The sequence below is a fragment of the Anser brachyrhynchus genome (assembly GCF_964034855.1).
Source record: "Anser brachyrhynchus genome assembly, chromosome: 2".
Lineage (NCBI taxonomy): Eukaryota > Metazoa > Chordata > Aves > Anseriformes > Anatidae > Anser > Anser brachyrhynchus.
Window position 1 is genome coordinate 121,655,291 of NC_137695.1, and position 22,337 is coordinate 121,677,627.

Sequence of the window (22,337 nt, forward strand, 5' to 3'; positions counted from 1 at the left end):
TAAGGTGTGGACCTCTTTACTTCCAAAAAGAGCTGTGATGATCTATACAAGCGTCACCAGAAAAAATGACAGTCATGAAACTAGAGCTGGTGACACTATAATTGAAACTTGCAGTGCTTTAACAGCAAGGAATAAGCTACGTTGTTATTGCTTCTCTCTTTTTTTATAATAACCTCTTTTTTCTTCTTGGTAAACAAAGAAATTGAAGCAACAGTTCATGTGGACTGCTCTCTATAAACAACAAAAAAAAGTTGCCATCTTCGTTGCTATAAACATATTTTAACAATAACCAGCTTATTGCTACAGGAAATCTAGCATGCTTCAGATTATTCTTCATGAGATTTTATATTCCCATTTTGCCAGCAAGTTTTTTAAGTTTTTAATTGCTCTTTATGAGGAGCTGTGTGCAGTACGTGTTTGCTGTGTGGCTCTGCAAACTGCCCTTATTTCTGATGTGTTGCTCTGTAATTAAATCTATAAGTCATTTGTTATGTGAAAGGGAAACTTCCCTTTCCGACCCAGAATGCGGCGTGTGGTATGCGTACGCATGGTGAGAGCAGAAAAGTATGTCACAAAAATGAGTATCTCAGCTGCTGGAATGTTTCATCATATGTATATAACTGGCATAGAGTCACTTCAGTCATCTGTCACTAAGATATGTTTGTGTAGAAATGAGTATGTTGTTAACGCTTTCAGTGTCATACTGGTAATTTCATTATAACCCGATGGAAATAATCATATTCCTTGAAGAGGAGTGTTTTCAGAAGCGTTGGTTTTGGCTGCTAGCTGAAGATGGATATATGCAGTAAGCTGAGTACCAGTAATAAACAGCGTTACACTACCTCTGGTTTATTAAGGTATTACGTCTTTTTAGCATTACGTGTATAAGTGAATTTTGCATCAGTTAAAACGATACCAAACCTAAAAGAGAAGGGTGATGCTTAAGGTTAATGCATTTTTTTTTTGCGGTCTGTAAGCAATGAGAGACTCCAGAAGGAACGGTCAAGATAGGGATTTAAGATATTACCAACATGTTTATTTTGCAGGATTTGCACTTATATGCCGTGTTGTTTTTAAAGTTGAGTAGCAGTAAGTGATCTGTGTAAAGGTTTACGTTAAAATGAGAACAGTGCCCTGAGGCACCTTTCTCCTTTTCCTCTGTTTTTGGAACCGACTCCAATTATCACTCTGCTGACGGAATGTCAGTCTGCTTAAGTGGTCGACACATTCAATAGGATATCTGTAAGTGCTGCTTATAACACACTGAAAGTTCATGGGAGATCAATAGCCTGTTTGTTCCCTGTGTTTTGTTGGGTGAAGGTCTTTCTTCTTGTAAATCTCATAACTTTGGGGTTGGGGTGAGCAGGAGGGGCCTGGACGAGAAGATGAGGGACGTCCTTTGCGAGGTGTGTGGTAAGTAGAGGAGGCCTCACTGCCCCCACACTCTTACAGCACCGCTCCAGCAACACTGATGAACGGGATCCAAAATGTGACCGTGTCTCCTGTGTGCAAAGAGGGGCAGTGAGAAGAAAGCTCCCCTCCTTGCCAGGCAGCGCGAGCAGTTGATGGGGAAGTGGCTCCAATGGGGCCGCGCTTCCTCTCCTGTGGGCCTCTCGCTTGCCTGCTGCAATTCATTCCAGGGGCTAACTGTGTGGAGCTGGAGACATATAGAGGATGAAACATGCATACCTCTAGGCACCTTTGTGTCAAACGTTTGCAATATATAAAGGAAGATTGTGTTCTATTGATCAGGGGGACGCAAGCAGCAATATTTTCTTGCTGTGGTTCTCGCAACTGCAGTGTTTTCCCTCGGTTGTATACATCTGGCGGAGGAGATTGAAAACAAAATGGATATATATATTTATTTGTTTCCTACGTTTAATCTCCTGTAACAATTAATTTTAATTGTTTGTAAATGTATTACCTGAGGTATTAACGTGGCTTGATAGATTTAATGTAGAATGCAACTGGCAAATCATAATCCTGGTTGCTGTTGTCTGGGTAATGCTGGCAACAAGATTCCTGTCTCATTTCTCATTGTCTTTTGTGGATGTCTTTCAGCCACCTGTAGGCACCGCTGCTTGCTGCAGTCTTTCCACAGAGCTGCTGAAGTTTTCAACCCAGATCCTCAATTTGTAAACATGTCATTTTTAAACGTGAATCATCTATTCCCTTCCATAACTGACATTGCTTGTTGTGCCTGATACTTCTGTGGTATATTGGTTTATTAATTGAAGCAGTATGTTATTTATACTGCAGATGATTATATGACCGTCTATTTTATTGGCTGTATATCTCTTGGGTCTTGTGGAATGGTTTTTACTGCATCCATTCCTAATGAGAATGTGCATACTACAAAATCTCAATGACAAAAAAGAAAAGGATGATAAATTACTGCCTTTCCTTTAGAGGACCTTAGCATTTGGGAAGTTGGTAGACTAGCCCAAAGATCAGGTTATTCTGTTCCCTTGTTAGGAAGTCTGTATGAATGCTTTCAGTATCCAAGTCATGCAGTCTGTGGTACAACTTATATGGATTAATAGTGCCACTTAAATGGAGAGAAATTTGAATGTGCAGGTTTGCATGGGTATGTATGTTTTCAGAAGTTTGGGAATGTTTGGCTCCTGTATCTGCTTGCAGTCAATGGTTATAATCAGCTCTTTTAAAATCTGGGTACTGTTATTGTAGGTAGTGATAATAAAGTAATGATAATAAAGGAGAGGTATTAATATGATGAGATGGCTGATAATTCAGACACACAATATGATACAGCCTCTGTCCCAAAGCATTCTCTGCCTGCATTATCTAGACAGAAAAAGGCAAGAGAGGAAGAGAAAAAACAGAGATGAAGATCGAAGCGTCTTTTATGTGACCACAGGCTGTGGGCTTGCAAGGTAGGCTGAACAGTCTGTGCTTTAGGGTCATAAACCATCGCTGCAAATGTCTTTTAAAAGGGTGAAAAAGATCAGTATAACTGCTCCTGCCTGTGTAAGCACTGACAGTACAAACTTGCCAGGATAAGGATGATTTCCTTCTGTCTCAGTGTCATAATTGGCACTGGGTATTTTGGGCACTGCAGTCATCCAGAAATGAGTGTGCAGCTTTGTATTTCTACTGTGATCTTAAAACAGCAGTCTAATCAGAAGATGTATGAGGGACTCGATAAATTGCATCCCTTTCTCTTTCATTACTGTTACATCAACACTATTAAAATCTGTGTGCCGTCCCCTCTGCCCCCCCATTTTCCTTTGGCATATTGTGGAATGCAGATTGCTGCTTTGGCCTCTGAGTCCCCAGGGACTTGGTGAAGCCCAGCGGAGGCAGTGTGCTTGCTGATAATTTAATGTGGAAGGCAGGTATCGTGGTTGGTGCAACAGAACAGGACCTTGAAGTAGTAGATGGCCCTATTGTCCTTAAACGTTCAGTTCTTTTTCTTCCCTGTCTCCTTTCTAAATTCGTCTGCCCCATTTTCCCATTCAAATCCATCTTCTCTTTTGTATTCACTTTCTCCAATCAAGCTCTCTCTGCCTTTCAGCTTCTATCTGCCATTCAACCCTCTGCTCTTTGACATCTTCACAATCACCACTCCCTATTGAGTGGGCAATATCTAAAAATACCTTGTAGGTGGAGGTGGCCAAGAAGGGCATGCAGGTGAAGAATTCAAGTTCTCCTACCAAAAAAGACCTGATTTTTTTTTCCCTTGTTTTGTTAATTATTTGCTTACTGATGGAAGATGTCCTTGGCTCCTGCATGGAAAGCTCATTTTGACAAACGCGAATCTTACCCCTGACCTTTCCAAGTCTGGCATGTCTGCTTTTCTTCTCTTACCTCTTTACTGAAAACAAGTGTTGCTCTTCATCTTCCTGTCATCCCCCTGTCATCTCTGCATGAGGGCTTTCCAAAGTGATTAATGAGTTTTGCTGACTGTTTTCTGAAAACAGGGCCCGTGTCTTTCGATCACGTCTCCGTGCAGGTACCCCACATCCTCGGGGCCTCTACAAGGTGGTGACCTGAGGAGCTGCCCCTACCCCTCTTGTAGGTGTCGCAGGCAGCAGCGGCACAGCACTGACCTGAATCTTCACAGCTTCGCTGCTGCATACAGGGCTGCAAACCCCGTGGATGCTTTCTGGCCTAGTGTCACGTCGGTTTTGCTCTTCTTTGCTGGCTACTTGGTGAATTTGCTGCGCTGGCTGCCTAAAGGGTCCTGCGGGAGGCCAGCAGCTCTGATTCTGCCCCGGGAGGAGGTTTTTTGTGTGCTTACATCAAGTCCTTGCAGAGCAACAGCCAAGCAAATAGTTTGGCTGAAGTATATAGGGCTTGGGTTCGTTGTCTGTAGTGTGGCTAGATAAGGGATTTTTCCTATGGTACATGTTGAAAAACTGTGGTGCTTCTTTACTATTGACTGTGGTTTTTAGCTCTCTAAAGAACCTGAGTTTCTGCAAGTATTTTCTCTTTCCTTATGCTACAAAGCAACTTACACTTTCTTATTTTACTTCAGCATGACTCTGAAGCCTAAACTTGCATCAAAAGCGTGTTTGCAACTAAGTCTTAAATCCATTCTTAGAAGACATCTACAAATACTGAATCCATCTGGTGTTGAATTACTATTGATTTTTTTTTTTTTTGCAAGCATGCTGAAACTGGATTGATGCTTCCCTCATCTCCAAGAAATACGTACATCTGCCATTTATAGCAGCTCTTCTGACTTTGTGGAACTTACTTCTGGAGGCAGTAGGATCCTATACAGAGCTTTTTTTTCTGCTTCTTGCCAAAATCAAGTATGGAATTATCAACGTATATACATAACTCTTGGGGAGGAGTAAAGAGGATGGAGCCAGGCTCTTCTCAGAGGCATTCCATGACCGGACAAGAGGCAATGGGCACAAACTGAGACATGGGAAATTCCATATAAGCATAATAATTTTATTTTTTTTTCTGTAAGAATGGACAAATGTTGGCACAGGTTACCCAGGAAGGTCCTTGGAGATCTCCAAAAGCCATCTGGACATGATCCTGGCCAACAGGCTGTAGGTGGCCCTGCTTGCAGCAACAGGTTGGACCAGACGACCTAGAGAGGTGCCTTCCAGGCTCAGCTGTTCTGCAGTTCTGTGATCAGAGATCTCCCAACAGCTGACCACGTAAGGCCTCTCACCTTTAGGCGAGTTATTTTTTCTGTATTAATCCTGCTATCCAAAATTACTTCATTTATACCTATCCTTATGTGTGAGTGTGCACGTGTACATATGATAAGCATACATCTACCTATTTCTAGCTGCTGTATAAACATAACTGGAGTCAAGGACAAACTGGAGAAAATGAGATGAGAAAGGGTTGCTTAAGGAGATTTTTTTTATATTTTCTTACATATAAAAATTCCATTTCATACAGGCCACACTTATTTTCCGTGCTTTATGCAGCCATTGTAAATCTTTCTTACATATTTTCCCTCCCACAATAATATGTCAAGTCGGTATAGTCAAAAGCGCTATATAAAATTGCTTTACAGAAAGCTTTATTCTTCTTAGATGGCTTCAGTTGGGCACCACTTATACAGAATTACATCTTTGTTAGGGACCGTGTTAAGCTTAAGTGGGCAGAAAGTGCACAGAAGGAAATCTGCATGAGAGAAAGAGAATAAAGGGTTCTGGGCCAGAAGAGGGAGGCGCACCCTCAGTGGGAGTCCCCTCCCAACAAAACGTAGCTCCAAATCCACTAGCAAACATGGAGAGCTGGGAACGCTCTACAGACACTTTGTATTTATGCAAATACTTTTTGGAGTCCTAAATGAACCTAATTACCGTTCTGCTTGCTTTAGCCCTGTTTCTGCAGCCTGTGTGTAGGTCTGACATCACTGCTGAAAACTGGAAAGCTGGACAAGGCTGACTGACTACAAAAATTAAATTTAGTCTTTGGGTACGTACAAACGAAGCACCAGGCGACCCTCAGGGCAGTGTTGGAGGAAGCTGTCTACAGGCATCCTTTCTAGTATGCTTTGGGTAACTTTGTGGGAGAAGGGCAAAGCTCTTCATCCCATCCCTTCAAAGCCATTACTCCTGCCTTATAATATTAACAAGATTTCTTTCTTGTTTTCATCCCCAATTAAAGCAATTTTCTCCTTGTTTAAATGATCACCATCATTAGTATTACATTGTTTGGGGCTGAAGAGGTCGTCTTTGTTTACATCTTGGCCAAGACAAGTGGCAAAGAGTGCAGACCTAAGGTTTTATATTTGAAGTAGCAGAAACATTATCTTTGTTCTGACAAGCATTTGGATTTTTACTGTTTAAATACATGACAGTGCCATATTTTCTCTTCTGACGGTCTGTGCTCAAATATGGTGAGGGATTTATTTTTCCTGCTTGTTTACAGGTTCTGACATAACATCTTAGAAATGGTACGTAGACATTTCTTACAGTGAAGGCATTTGGAAAAAAAAAAGTTTTGAAGATGAAAGAAACCAATTTCTATTTGAGAGCTTGCTTAGTTCCTTGCTTTAGCTTCAATCACAGCCAGTAAGAAGTTCTGAAATTCTTTTTTTGTTGAATTTTGAAAAATTAATCAGATAAATCCTTTAATCCTTATGAATGGGGCAGTTTTTTCCCTGCTTGTTTCATTTTAGTTTAGCAGTTAGGCCTTTTACACTTGATTAGATTATTTTCTTTGGTCCATACGACTGTCTTTCAAAAATCCTTTAGAGGTAATCTGTAATAGTGAAGAAGTCTTTTCTTGTTGGATGTCACAAACGTGCCTGAAAAGAAGGTGGGTTTGTACTGGTGGGCTGAGTCTCTCTTCCCTGCTCTCCTTTCCCCTTCCTGCAAGTATGTTTTAAAACCGTCCCGTCGTCGTCTTGTATTCCAGCTCCCTCTCTTCCCAAATCTATAATGCTCACGTGCGCTGTGGATTTCAGTTGCAAGGACTGTTTGGCTGTCTGGAGCAAGAAGAAAAAGTCCAGTTCCATGTTTACAAGTGTAAGACTTGCTCCTCATTTCCTTTATGTGATACAGCTAGAAACGTTGGAAATGTTTGATGTGAAATTCTTCAACAGAACTGGGACCTGCCCTTAAATCGAGCTGCCCCAAAAGCTGGAGATGGCTCAGCACTGCCAGCAGCGAGCACCGGGCTGTCACCGCTGTGACTGTCGCCTTGGTGCCTGGTGCTGCCCTTCCAACCTCTGCAGGGAAGAGGTGACCCAAGTGGCAGAAAGGGTTCCCCTTTGGCTACTTAGGGAGTGCCACGTAAATAGCAAGGAAGGATTTATTAGTTCTGGGGACTCGATTCCCAGCTCTTCACAATGCTTTTTAGCGATTTGCTGCTTCTGGCAGTAAAGTGCACCAGGGCGCAAGCTGCCTTCTTTTCCTCACAGCTGGAAATGAGTTTTCATTAAGCACAAGGGTGCTGTATCAGCTCCTTTTGTTAGGATGTTTTCTTGCTGAAATCTGCCAGTTAGAGGCACGGGGTTGTTGAGAACAATCATCGGATCCTGTACAAAGGCAGATCCACACCAGATGCTCTTGGAAGGAGTGCTTGGACAGAGGTGTGACTTCGTGAGGTCATGACAATAGCTTGAGATCCTTGCAGTGTTTGGTTGCTTTCAGCCAGAAATACTGGCTAGAGCACGGCTCATCACCTTGCACCACAGTATCAGGGCTTTTGCTTGATCTGGAAAGGTTTGGCAGTTCAGGCTGTTTATCTGAGGACAGGCATCCAGGGACAGTGATCCTTTATGGCAGCCTCACTCGCATTTTGTCTTCAAAACAGAGCTGTGTTTATTGTGTTTAGAAAATAATGTCTAATACTGAGAAAACAGGCTGATGAGGTTTATTTTTACTATTGGTTCATTTCAACTTTTTGTACTTGTGGGAGAAATCAGATGGCCCAGTTACAAATGCAGAACTGATGCAGCCTCAAAAAAATAATTGAATTTTTCCCTCACAAAGAGCAAAACCGTGCTAGGTGTAATTCTGTTTCAGTCCCCATTGTATCCAGCATGATTTTAGCATAATTTTGGAGTCCAGGGAGATTTCCTTAGCATCCCTATTTCACATGAGCTGTCACCTGAGGTGGTTTGTATTTCTTTAAATGTACTCTCCCTTGAAACTTAATCCTTAAATAGTTTGCATACGTTTTGAATGGTTGAGTTGCCTCTGATATGGGTGATTTACAGCCTTTATTTCTGAATAGATGTGACTTTTGCCTGTATAAGTTGTAAGTATATAAAAACAGAGTTAAAATGTAAGAGTCTGTTCCAAGTTGTCCTCTGCTCAGCTGATACCGTGAATTTCTTTTTGGGGTCTTTTAAACCCCTGAAGTGTCCTAATATTTCTTACCAATAAAGGTCACTTTCTTACGTAGCCGGTGCAGTTGCTATTAAGTTAACCTACTGAGAGCCTTATGTCTTAAGGAGCCCTTATGATGAACTTTGCAGACAAAGTAGCTCTTATTACTAGCTTCCTAAATTTCTCCCTAAGGTAAAAATTCTGCAATCCACTTGAATCAGAAAATATTTCTATTCTTCCCTTAAACCTATTAATCTTTTAAAATAGTAATGAAAAATGAATGCACAGAAAAGCAGTTATACAGTGTACAGTACTGGTATACTGTATTATATGAATACAGTATTAGTGGAGTAAAAACTGCTCAGTGTTTCCTACCCCTGCTTTAATTCTGTCAAGGTTTTTGCAACCCGGTGCAGTCTGTATCTTGTTCTCCTGGTGTTGCGTGTCCAAGGTGCAGCCTTCCCTATCTGCCCATGCTGTGAAATCTTCCATCCGGCTGTCTCATCTTACTACTAAAGTACCTCGCCATCACTTTTCTAGCCTGGATGAAAGCAGTCTTGTCCCATTTAAATCAATTCTGAATATTGCATGAAAGTGCATTTCCCAAGCCTGTGGCTTTGATCGTATCATCTCTCTTTACATCTTCTTGTTAGTTCTTTCTTCTCTGTCATAGCCAATACTGAAATTCCAGTATAATACCCTAGCATTATCTATCATCTCTCACTTGTTATCAAAATGTTGGTTTTCTGTCTCCTTAATGTCACTTTGCCCTTATGCTTTTGAACAGTTGTGGTGCTGCTTTGTTTTACATCCTTTCCACTTGGGAAGAGCTAACACTGTTAAATCGATTCAGTATGCTTCGCTGTGTCTTGGTGGTATTTAATTTACCTTGTATCACACAGCAATCTTGCAAAATGAGTATGACTAACTTTTCGATTAAGACCTAGAAAAAAAGTCTTTTCAGGAAGCCCTGGATTTGTACTTGTAGCAGCACATGTCGAGAAGGGTATCTGCTGGGAAGACTTCTCTGTGCAGATGTTATGCAAAAGCTTGTAACACAACAGAAACTTGCTTAAGCGTCTTCGCTGACTAGAGAGAACAAGTCTGGCCCAGTGGCATTTCGAGATGAGTAGATTTGCATGCCATGAGAATTACCATCAGTTAGAAAAGCAAATTGTCCTGTGAAGGAAGATAAAGGGTAAAGTTCATAGCAGATAAGGTACAGCTTCAAGAATGATGAAATAAAGTACAACTTTTTTATGGTTCTGCTTGGTATTGAAGATCCAAAGCAAACTGGGTATGCATTTTCTGGTGCTTCACAAAGTAATTTGTGCAGGTACTGTGGGAACAAAGGTAGCCATGCTATTTTGGCAGACTTGAAGCATTGCTTTGTGGCCTAATATGAGTGGAAGCTGCCTTGCTTCAGGAGCCAGATACTGGAATAATAATTGCACTTCTGTTCCACTGACCAAGTGCTTTTCTCCATGTACAAAACGGGAATGACACTGGTCCAACCCACAGTGCGGTTCCAAGCATTAAGTAACTGTTCAATACCATTCTGGAAAGCCAAAGGGTTTTTGTTGTTGTCCTTGGTGCCTTTGTTTTATTTTTAATGGATGCCTGAAAGTCTTAAGTCCAGTCTTGTCTGCCAGATTATTTAAAACCGTGCTACATTCACCAGTTCCCAGACAAGGTAGTTGGCAATGCTACTGTGTGGTAACTGCATTTATGATAAATAAATACAATAATCATCTTATTTGTTGAGATACCTAAATCTTTAACTATATCTTCAGTGTTCCCATAAAAACATTTGGGAGTATATGACTTAAAATAATCGGGAAGCTGCTAATCAGAAAACTTCTCAGCAAACAGTGGACTTCTTACTTAAGAGTTTTTATTTCTTTTTGGTAAATTAAAAATTTAACAGATTCCATGGAGGTCCTGAGTGAGATGTTTCTGAGACTCTGTCACAGAGGTGTGAGCACTGCCATAAGTACAGCTCAGTCAGTAGTGATGACCTGGAGCAGGAAACCTGTTCTGAAAGGTAGTGGGTACTAATTTATGGGGAGAGGGGAGGACTAAAACTAAGGAAATTCCCATTTTAAGGTTTTGAAGTAAGCACTGGAAATGAGATGCACTTTAAAATTCAGACACAACTCTGATACATTTCTTAGAAATTTTGTGGCATATTTCTTCTGGATTTACAGAGGGTACAGCACTTTTTTTGCTTACTTTACTGTAAAGGTAGTATGTGAGAAAAATGCATGAGTGCTGGAACAGACCCAGTAAATGCACAAAACCAGGGGATGAGCCAACTGCTAGTTCTGGCCATGTCTCTCTCCTGCAGTGTGGATGTATAATTCAAAGCACTACAGAGTGGGTTTTTTCCCTCCTTCTGTGGGGTGAAGCTTCTAAAGCAGAAGAGATTTATTTTCAAACAGCTTCCTTATATCATCTCTTGAAGTTCATATAAATTGTGAACACAGAGGTGGTTTATGATGAGGAACAGAGATTCTTCTAAGACTCTTCCAAAATCTGCATATATGTGTACACGTGGATACAGGGTTTTGAAAATCTGGAAACTCCAGCTAGGAAGATGCTGTGTGATCATGGAGTCCAAAAGAATTGTGCAATTTTGCCATCGCTTCCCACTGAAACTGATAACAGGCATGAGAACTGCACGTGCTGGTCGCTGCTGTACATTGCCTGGCTTGGAAGGACGAGTGGCTTTGCATGTCTTAGAAACCCAGTATCTACCACAGAAGGGCTACTCTGGGGGCAACTTCTGAATCTTGATCGCTTTTTTAAAGCAGTGCTGCTTTATTAGGGGTGTGGTGACCGAGGGAAGGGTGGAGCCGGCCTCTTTGCAATTAAGAATAGTCTTGTTAGCAGCGCACTTGGCTTTGTCTCCCTGTGGTTCTGGGAGTTTCGAAGTAGGTGAGCAAGGAGATGTGTGCTGGTGTTGGGGTCGGGGGGTGGAGGGGGCAGGCTGAGATGGTAAGCCACTGGCCATCGTATTTGAGAAGTCGTGGCAGTGTGGTGAGGCTCCCACTGACTGGAGGAGGGGAAGCATGACCCCTTTCGAAAAAAGGAAAAAAGGAAGACCCCGGGAACTACAGGCTAGTCAGTCTCATCTCTGTGCCTGGCAAGATCAAGGAGCAGATCCTCCTGGAAACTCTAAGGCACATGGAAACTAAGGAGGTGGCTGGGGACAGCCGACATGGCTTCACGAAGGGCAGATCGTGCCTGACAAATCCAGTGGCCTTCTACGATGGGGTTACAGCATTGGTGGATAGGGTTTGGAAAGGAATTTAAAGGCCATCTACTTTCAACTCCCTGCCATGGGTAGGGACACCTCCCACTAGTCCAGGTTGCTCATAGCCCCATCCAACCTCCCATGGCCGGGGGGTGGAATTAGATGATATTTAAGGTCCCTTCCAACCCAAACCGCTCTATGCTTCCATGACTGTGTGTCCAACAGAGCGGTGACACCTCTTGTGTCACCATCTATGCTTTTAGAGGCTTGTGTGCCAGTTTGTCAATTGAAATCCTTTGGGTTTTCCCAGCAATTGCCAAGGAACTGGAAAAACACTCTAAAATTATATTTTTTTTTTCTTACCCTGGGACTGTCCTTGGGGCAGGGAGAGGAAGGGGGGGGCTGGGCTGTGTGGAGTTTCAGGCTGGCAGCAGCTATCTTTCCAAGTGTCACTTCCAAGGTGATGGAGAAGAGTCCCAATTTTCTTGCTGTGGGCCACCGTTGTAAATTCATAACTCTTTCATACTGTCACAGCAATTCCATTTTTTTAATGCACATAAATATTATCCTTGACAAGAGAGGACACTGTATTTTAAGCGTTCCTCTGACAGATAGTGAAATACTACAGTAAAACTTCTGTGTCTTAGGACAGGCAATCACATATGCAGCAAAGGGACTTGAAATAAGAACTTTCCTGCTGCTGACCGGTTCCCAGCCCTTGTTAGAGGAGGGGCACGCTCCTGCGGTGCACATCACATGGAAATAGCTTTATTTCTGTACTACCCCGGCAGTTTGCATAGTATAAAAACTGCCAAATGTGTGAACTATTTTAGCCGTCAGCATGCTAGCTATTAAGATATAAATTCTACCATCAGTATTTCGGATGATTTCCCATAAATTATGGTTTACATACGAGGATTATGTTCAGATTATTGCAGCTTGAAATTGGCTGGCATCACGTGCACTTTTATCATTGAAATACGATGTCCTTGCTGGCAGTAATTTCTTTTTGGTGTTTGATTTATTTTCAAGCACCTTAGTTTTACAACTCATGTATTGCGTGACAGGAGTGCAGCTACATGGGGCTTTATGATCCAGAGATTAGTTTGCGTCAACAACTGTTGGTTACCTTCCTTACCAGTTCTTCCTTACAATTAAGTTGTAGCTATTAGGAGTTTTGGAAGGTGGTGATTATTTTACCTAATGGTATAACTGAAATAGTCCTGAAGTAAGGATCAAAACCAGACAGGTAAAGATCTGGTTGTGATACCTCAAAGTATAGATAGAAGTACCCCAGAATGTGATTTTTGTTTTTCTGACAATACATGTGAAATGATCTGGTCTTTTTGTTCTCATGGAAGTTGCATTAAATGAACAATTCAGAGAAGACTCTTATAAAGGATTTTCCCACAGTGCATGTTTTGTGATATACTTGGGGAATGTATGTTTGATAATGCATAATGCCGTTGAACTTAGTTTTCCTGTGATGTTTTGAGCACTCACAGATGAAGGACTTCTTACTTGTAAACTTTTAATTGGACATATAAGTTTGTGAGGCTTTTAACTTTTTTGCTCAGCCAGGTGTTCAGCTGAGAATCCCTTAGCCACCTTTATTACTTTTTTTTATTTATTATTTATAGTTGAGAAACAGCAATAAGAAGGAGAGAAAGCAACACAGACAAAAATTATTGCTAACGCAGCCATTGAAAGTCAGGAAGTTGACCGGTCTGTAGATGGTTATTGCTAGATTTGATCTTTGCATATAATTTTACTTTGGCATCCCATTCATGCATGTGGTTTTTTTTGATGATGATGATGAACTCTACTCACCCCCGATTACACACACAGATAGGCATTGCATTTCCAGCAGAATGACAAAAAGAGTGCAGCAAAAAGTCATTCAAACAAGTGCATCCAGATTGGAAATCACACAAGTTAAACTGTAGTTGCATAACTCTGTGTTGTGTATAGTATGATTTTAACTGATATGCTTTCCCAGGAGGAAGATCCTTTGAACAGGAGAGCAACTTCTTCTTTATATTTTCTGGATGTTACTTTTGGAGAGCTGGGCCTGGAGAGAAGCAATAGTCCCTGGTTCTGCTTCACTGCAACGCTGTGTAGTGAAGGAAGGCGAGGATCAATACTGTGTTCATGTGAGTCTTTTGGGAGGGATTTTCATAGTGTCTTTGGACACTGTTTCTTCTTTCCCCCCCTAGCTTTCTGAAGGGAATATAAATTATAGCAAATTATTTCAGCAAATTAATCTCAAATACTCTGGCATTAGCTCCCAACTGTAAATGATAACATTGTCTAAAAGAATAAAAACCAGTCAACTGGGTCAAAATTTGAGAAGTTGAATATTTGACATATTCTTCCACTAATAAAAGTGAATAAAAATTCTTTTTAATTTCCTTTAAAAAATACCTCTAGTTTCACAAATCATTGAACTCGGCAGCAGACTTAAAATGGTAGCGCTATTGGCAAGTGTTACGATAAACCAATAGGTCTAGCTCTTATTGACACAACCATAAACTCGTGACTTTTTTCCCTTTTAATTTCATTGCAGCAAGAGTCAGAAAAAGTTCATGTTTATAGCCTCAATTATTTTAAAAGACTTCTATGAACAGTGAGACCACAGGAATACCCTGAAGAGGTTGTTACAGCAGGCTTATGACAAAAAATATTTATATGCAATGAGATGCTATCTCTTAAAAGAAAGTATCCTAATATAAGTCTTCAAGATTTTGACTGCAAATATCTGATGTCATTTGAGTAAGGCCCATTGTGTGAAAACTTGCTTGTATGGGCAAAGCTCCTTGGCCTCATGGGATCCTGTGGTAGCCTTTGTGCTGTGTGGCGTGGCTGGTTGGCGAGGGTTGGCTGTAGTGAGTGTGTTTCCTGTCAGGGTGATTATTTTTTTGAGATATAAAGAAAGTCATATTTTATCTAATCTGTGTAAATGTAGGACAGATCCTCTGGTCTGTGTGGATGCGATGACCGTGAAGATGATGCCTTTTGAACATTGAACTTTATACGAGAATGTTTTTAACGTGAATATTCTCAGTTTGAAGATTGTCTGATCAAGGATGGCAGGTTGACTTTTAGGGCATCTAGTGCCATTTAACATGCCCCGGGGTATCCGAGACAGCGCGGTGGGCAGGATCCTGGAACATAAGAAATTTCTGCGGGTGAGGTGTCACTGTGTTTTAAACAGTATTGTGTTAAGGAAAGGTCATCATCTGCTCATCACAGTCTGCAAAAGTAAAACCAGACATGGGGTGTTAAAACTTTCTGTGTCTGGGAACTGGAGCTAAAGAGACCTAAGAACAAGTCTGAAGAACTGCTTTTTGTTGCTGGTGGTGGTGATTTTTTTTTCTGGACCTCTTTCTGTGTAAGAAACAAAACATTGTGTGTATATTTTAATAATAATATTTAAAAAGAACAAACTCAAAAAAATGAAAAGGCAAGAATTTTTATAACTTTCTTAGTCACTAACTTGATTATAGTGGATGTAAAAAGTGGTCCATTTTGGTAGTACATTATGTTACCATGGTAACATAGACTTACTAATTTAGAAACCCTTCGGGCTAGTGTTGAGAATGCTAACATTGCACTAGTATACCAAAACATGAAAAGACTTACTGTCAAAGTAACTGCTAAATGTTTAGGATGAGCCATGTAGATACATGTGGATTTTTTTCCCCCAATTTCTTATTAGTTTGCCAAGGAGTCATATTGCTAATATTATTAAAAAAAATAAACAAGTCTATGACCATAAAGCGATTTATATTCATTTATCTTAATGACTGCAGTGTTTTTCTTATTAATTTGTTTTATTTCCTTCTTGGAGTCGGACCTTTGGGCTTCCATTGTGAACCTGTTGTTATGTGCTTCCTGCTCCCGATAGGCAGGCTGTGCGCTCCCAGGGCAAATCCACTCATTCTGGGACTTCTGTGAAAATGGTTATGTATTTTGGTTGCCAATGACTGTATAGCATTTTCCAAGTGCTGGATATTAACAAATTTTGCATCATCTTATTAGCATGTGATTACAGATTCTTTCCAATGATATTGACTTATATCAGCTGTGCTTATATTGGGGCTGAGTTTTACTATTATTTCTGTGTATTTGGTTAAAAAAAAAAAAAACAACTGGTGATTCAGATGTCCAATTGACATACTATGTAGCTGGCAATATACTTAATCTTTTTTTACTTTATTATGTTAGTTGAGAATTAGAATTGTGAATGGTAGAGAGGACGAAATGCTAATATACATTAGGAGGACAAATACATGTTTCAGTGAGGTGTCTGTCACTATTTCTTACTATATTTATCATTTCCACTATCTCACCACAAAAAATGACCTGTTAGACTTCTTGCCATTGGGTAATTTCCTATACAGTGGCTAAACTGCTTGAACCTATTCCCATAACACCCTGTGAGGCTGCGGTGAGTCTTGGTTTCTTCTTTCCACTCTCCATCATATTTCAAAAGTCATGGCAGTCAGGGCAAGTACCCACTGACTGGAAAAAGGGAAGCATCACTCCCATTTTTAAAAAGGGTAGAAAGGAGGACCCGAGGAGCTACAGACCAGTGAGCCTCACCTCTGTGCCTGGCAGGGTCATGGAACGGATCCTACTAGAGGCAATGTTAAGGCACAAGCAAGACAAAGAGGTGATCCAAGACAGCCAGGATGGCTTCACCAAGGGCAAATTGTGCCTGACCAATCTGGTGGCCTTCTGTGATGGAGCGACTGCATCAGTCAACAAGGGAAGACTGACCAATGTCATGTACCGGGACTTCTGTAAGGCCTTTGACATGATCCCACACGCCATCCTAATCTCTAAATTGGGATGACGTGAATTTGAAGGGTGGAAAAGGAATTAGCTTGATGGCCACACCCAGAGAATAGTGGTCAATGGTTCTATGTCCAGGTGGGGGCTGGTGACAAGCAGTGTCCCTCAGGGGTCAGTCTTGGGACCGGTGCTTTTCAATACCATCATCAATGACATAGACGATGGAATTGAGTGTACCCTCAGCAAGTTTGCAGATGACACCAAGCTGAGTGGTGCGGTTGATGCCAAAGAAGGAAGGGATGCCATCCAGAGGGACCTGGACAGGGTGGAGAAGTGGGCCCATATGAACTGCATGAGGTTTAACAAGTCTAGTGCAAGGTGCTGCACTTGGGATGGGGCAATCCCAGACATGAGCACAGACTGGGAGAAGAACTCGCTGAGAAGCAGCCCTGCAGAGAAGGACTTGGGGGATCTGGTGGATGAAAAGCTTGACATGAGCCAGCAGTGCGTGCTTGCAGCCCAGAAGGCCAACTGCATCCTGGGCTGCATCACCAGAGGAATGGCCAGCAGGGTGAGGGAGGTGATTGTGCCCCTCTGCTCTGCCCTCTTGAGGTCAGGGTTGGAGTTACATGATCTTTAAGGTCCCTTCCAACCCGAGCCATTTTATGATTCTTGCTGAAGCTGGTGTGGGACTGGCCAGGCACATGCAGGGTGCTGGGCAGTTATGTCCCTTTCCACCAGATCTCTCATAGTTTTTTGGCAATGTTTATTCACTCACGGTAGAAGATGACACTTGCTTTTGTCTTACATATCACTGTATATGTGCACAACTGAATTCATCACTTTGACCAAACCTACAGGAAAAAAGCAAGTTTCACCCAGTAAAATGCATCCGGGATTGAGCCAGGTTACAAATGATGCTTCCCTTCCTTGTCCTGCCTGCGGTTGCACAGGATTTCGTGGTGGGGGGACTGCGTTTGTGACGCATGCTGCCGAGTTATTCCAGCTATGCTTCAGCTGATCCCTCCTGCCACCCACCACTACCTCCCCCCTGCAAAAGTAAATGAATATTTAAAATCTGAATTACTTTATTTAGCAAGAAAAAAAATCAAATTTCCACATGCTGTGGTTCTTACAACTCAGTAACAGCAATGCTGGCATTTTGTCATTATCTAGAGCTAAAAAACTGTCTTTTTTTAACTGACTTAAAATGTATTCTGATATAAAGGTGTAAAAAAAAAAAACGCCAAAGCCTGCCTCTGACAGAAGTGCTGCCCGTGCTGTGGTGCAGCACACGAAAGCAGAGGCTGGTTTTGTTCTTTCCAGACCCCAAGCCAAGATGCGGCCTCCTGCAGCCCTTCTGACTCCAGCTGTTTCTGGGCCAGGCTGGGAAGTGCGGGCAGGGGCAGCTCTGCCCTGGCATCTCCCTATCCCGTCACCTGGCTCAATTTTCTGCTCTTCAATTGCACTTGTTCGTATGTATTTTTTCCCCGTGAAAGGCACTGTGGTATATATGAAGCATCGCACTGACTGAACAAACTGCCCCCTCCCTACCTTCCTCTCAGAAGTCCTTCCTTTTTTCCAGCAAGCCGATGCTGGTTTTCGCTCTTCTAGTTGTTGTTACATAGCCAGACCACTTAATGATGGTACCATGCAAGCCCTTTGGAAGGAAGAGTCAAGTTGCATCAAAGGCTGTTGCTGGAGCACAAAGTTCCTATTGCAGAGAAGCAACAGCATCAGCTTCTAGGTGTGTCCTAGAAGATGCGTGTGTGGCACCAAGAAAATGTAAAAATGCTCCAAATATCTCTGTGGTTTATTTTTGCTCACCTAGTTCTACCCCCAAACACAGTGGGTTTGGGGGTTTGGTGACGGAGCACTGGGACAGGCTGCCCAGGGAGGTTGTGCAGTCTCCTTCTCTGGAGATATTCAAGGCCCGTCTGGACGCCTACCTGGGCAGCCTGCTCTAAGGAACCTGCTTTGGCAGGGGGGTTGGACCCGATGATCTTTCGAGGTCCCTTCCAACCCCTTCAATTCTGTGATTCTGTGGGTGAGCTCCAACTTTTGTGTCCCATGTAACTCCAGGTGTTTAACAGAGGCACCAGCTCTCGCTGTGCTCTGCGGGGACAGCTCAGCATGGTCGCTGCGGTGGTGGGGCCGTCCCTTCCCACAGAGCTGCAGTGCCCTTACCTAGGGCCTTAGGGTATTGTCTTGTGGGGTGCTGGAGGTTTGATTATTTTGAGCACCAGTGCTGTCTGGAGTGGTTGGATTTTTATAAAAATGTCCCAGGCTCCTTTTCAAAGCGTGTTATTTGGATAATTTTTTGTCATACATCGTTCTGTAAAGGCAATGTGCATCCTCTTTGTGCCTGAGTATATTTGTGTCTGGTTTATCCTTACTTCCCTCACCATGTGAGAGTAAGTTCTGTGGTACCTTATCCACCAGCGATGCTCCTAATCAGGAGAGACATCTTGCAGCAATGCTCATTCAGAAATTTTGTTCTCGGTGTCCCATGCTTTTATTCACCTACGTGATAATATTCGTTATGCTTGATGAGGCCGGGCAGAAGGCTTCAGTCCCATGAGTTTTGCTGTTGATGTCAGTGACACAAGTTGCATGTTTTCTCTCAGTCTGGCAAAGGAATAGACAGAAAATAGAGCTGTTGTCAGAGCTAGAATTAACATACCATATGGTGTCTACATCACCTTTGTCTTGTATGATTGTTTACTGTGGAAAAAATCATCAGAAACAGCCCTTATTTTCAAGCTCAAGTCTTCAGCACAAATTGTTTTTTTGTTTTCTTCCCCAGGTTTCTGCATATTGTGTGTAGAGGCACGCTTGGTCTTAAACTAGAAAAAACAAACAAACAAACAAAAAAAAACACAACTAATTCTTCAGGTGTGAAAGTTAACTATGATTCTTTCTGAAGAATTATTTTCTACTGCTTCTTATATTTCAAAGCAGCAATGTTATTGAGAATTCCCAGTAGGCTGGTGTTTATTTTTCTTAAATGTAGTCAATATAAGCTCTGATCCATGCATCTGTTACTGATGTTTTCTCTTGTTGTTTCTCCCCAGTTTGCTGTTTCCTATTGCTTTAGTAAAGAAGTCAGTCTGAGGGTTTTTTTTTTTGTTAGTTTGTGTTCTGCACAAGAGGTTATATTTCATTTGTGCTGGTATTTTAGGACTTGAAGTCAAAATTGCTTCAACAAGTGATCTGATAGTGTGGTAGTAGTGTGATAAAGCAGGATTTCATTTTTGTATCTCTTCTAGAGTTTAGTCCTTCTTCACCAGTCTGAAAGATTTTAGTTTTGTCTCTTCTAAACTAAACCGATGATACGAAGAGGATTCAATTGCTGCACTACACAGATTCAAATAAGGAAGAACCGAAAATACAAGTCTGGATAAATGCTTAAAATTCAAAATAATATAAAGAGGTAAAAACATAAAATGAAAAGCACATCTAACTGTAGTTTAACTTTTCAAAAGATAATGCGCCCCCCCCCCCCAAATTATTGCATGCAACAGAGAGACTTCAGAAAGGTTAGTGCCAGAAAAACCTTGAGAATAATACTAGCAAGGGTCTGAAATATGTGATGTGTGGGGAGTTTTACAGACAGTGTCTGTATAAAGATGCACAGTTGAGGGGAGTGTGGGGGGGGTAGTGGATCTGAAGGTCTGGTGTTGGCACCGCTGAAAGTGTTGGAGGATCCCTGCTGATATTGGTTGGCTTTGCAGCAAACTCTTGTGTTGATACCTCCAATATGCAGTTAGTTGCAGGTGCTTTGTCCCTTGGAAGAGATCAATAATATTGGATGGATTTCAGGCTGCGGTGCCAGTGGGGCCTCAAGTGACCTCCAGTAGAACAGCTTGTCTCTTCCTCACACAGTGATGGTTTCCACCTGCCGTCGGTCTGTCTCTCCACGTCCCAGTCATACAAGCAGCATCCTAGTTGAAGGATGCATTTTCCTGCAGTTTCAATGTTTGCTCGGCCTCTGGTGAGTGCAGCCCTCTACCTCCAACAGCAGCAGCGGACTTTGGGAAAGCTAATTCTTCCTGGTCTTCTCAGCCCTTTCCCAAAATCTTCAGCTGTAAACATCTTCCGTGTTGATTTTGTTCTTTAGACAGTCTCATTTGATAGGCAGGTTGGCAGGAAAACAGCCAAGTGTTCAAAAAAAAAAAAAAAAAGTGCAGTCACCATTGGCTGGGATGACACTGACGGGAGTGACCTAAATTTGCAGCGCTGTGCTCACCACGGCTGACCCAGCATCCCCGCAGCTGCAGAGCGAGAAATGCCTTCATTCAGGAGCAGGTCTCCATCACCTGAATCTAACTAAAATTTGTCAGTCAGGAACATAGAACAAAATGGAGGGAAATGGAGAAGGCAAGAGAAAGAAACGTAGAAAACATTGTACTTTAGAAGCCTGCGCAAAGCACAGTAGCTTGTGTTTTGTTCATACACAGGAGTGTGTTTCAGCAGTTCCATTTGCTCACTTCTAGATCAGGCGTGAAATCAGTAGATTTATGTATGTGGATGATAGCAATGGGTTGCCAAAAAAAAAAATAAAAAAATAAAGCTTTTCTAGGTGGGAGGCAAAACAAGAAGTTGCCTGAAGGCAAAATATTTCTATTTTTGTTTGTTTTTTAGAAGGAGCTCCTTTTAATTTACCATGTGTGCTTTGCTGTTGCGCACTGCTGCTGGAGAGCACCTTGGCAGTCTGCATTAAATCGATTCAGCACAGGGTCGGCGGTGCTAAGCGCTTCCTCCGCGCCGCGGTTACCACAGTTTGCCGCTGCTTTTTTATGCATGGTGAGCACGGGCAGACACGTGCAAGGTGTAGGAGGGCAAGTTTTAGGAGCACTTGGCAACAGCCCCCGCGCATGCTGATCGTGGTGCCTGCTAACAGAAAAATACAGAGCAAAAAGAGCCAGGCAGGTTTTCGTAAGGCATAGTAAGATGCAGCTTGTAGAAGCATGCCTTGTTTTACTTTTGCTGATAAGAAGCAGATTTGACCTATAGGCAGGGTTGTTTGTTTTGCTTTACTTCCAGGCCATGAATTGCTGCCAATTTCCTCTCTTTCTGCCCTGATGATGTCACTGGTATCCCACAAAAGGGATGTTTTAATTTTCTGTTGAACAAGGGACAAACCAAGGATCGGTGGTGAAGGCCCACCGGTGGTGAAGGAAATATTTTTTATAAGGTCCATCTAACCAATAAAAAAAAATGTTTTGGTTGTTCTGGTATGTTGACCCAACAGAAGTGAGGATTTGGGGTGGGTATTTGTTTATGTATCCTTCCTTGATTATCAGAAGTTCCTTGGTGGTTGTGCTGGTTGAACAGTTCAGAGGAAAACAGCAGCATTCTCGCAGGGGCTTACAAGAATTTATACTGTGTTTTGCTGACACACATTTTTGTATTAGAGATGGCAAAACATACTGATGTATCCGATCTGTTTGTTTGGGAATAGGAGATTTCTTTTCCGTAGGCATCCAGTCTTGCAGTGGATTTAGTAAATTTGGTTTCCTGCTATAGCTCACTGTGCTTCTGCCTTCTGCTGGAGACCATCTGGAAATGGCCCTGAAAGAGAAGAAAAGGTGGTTGGAGGGGGAAAATTGACATCCCAGAGGAAACACATAAAAGTTTCACAAAATTTGATGGTAAAATTCAGTTTCCTCTAATTTTAGGCATTCTTTGTTCTACTCTCTCCAAATCCTAGCAGTCGGTGGAGATGTCAATCCTCTGTTAGTTTTAGTCTTTGGTATCTTAACTGAGAAGCTAAGTAACTGCATTCTTTAACGACCTGGCTTTGTTCTCAGTCTCTGGCAGTATTTCAGACATTTCTCATATATTCTTATCTTCCCCTGCCATCAGGTGAATTGTGTTTACTCTCTGTACAGTATTCTGCATCATAAACAACGATGTTTTACTTAGGATATCTTCTGCAGAAGATAGCAGGTATGCTGGGGAGGAAAGCAGTGACTTTTCTGGTGTTCAGTGTAAAATACATAAGT

General features: G+C 42.0%; 1 protein-coding gene across 10 annotated transcripts in view; it reads left to right on the top strand.

Moving 5' to 3' along the window:
• FAM110B (family with sequence similarity 110 member B) overlaps nucleotides 1–22,337 on the top strand; it is a 109,493-nt gene that overhangs the window by 54,909 nt on the left and 32,247 nt on the right. The window contains exon 3 of one of the 10 annotated variants that reach the window (XM_080581191.1): nucleotides 13,532–13,685. The exons of the other annotated variants lie outside the window; for them this stretch is intronic. The gene's annotated coding sequence lies outside the window, so the exon portion shown is untranslated. The remainder of the gene's footprint in view (nucleotides 1–13,531; nucleotides 13,686–22,337) is intronic. 10 annotated transcript variants of the gene reach the window in all.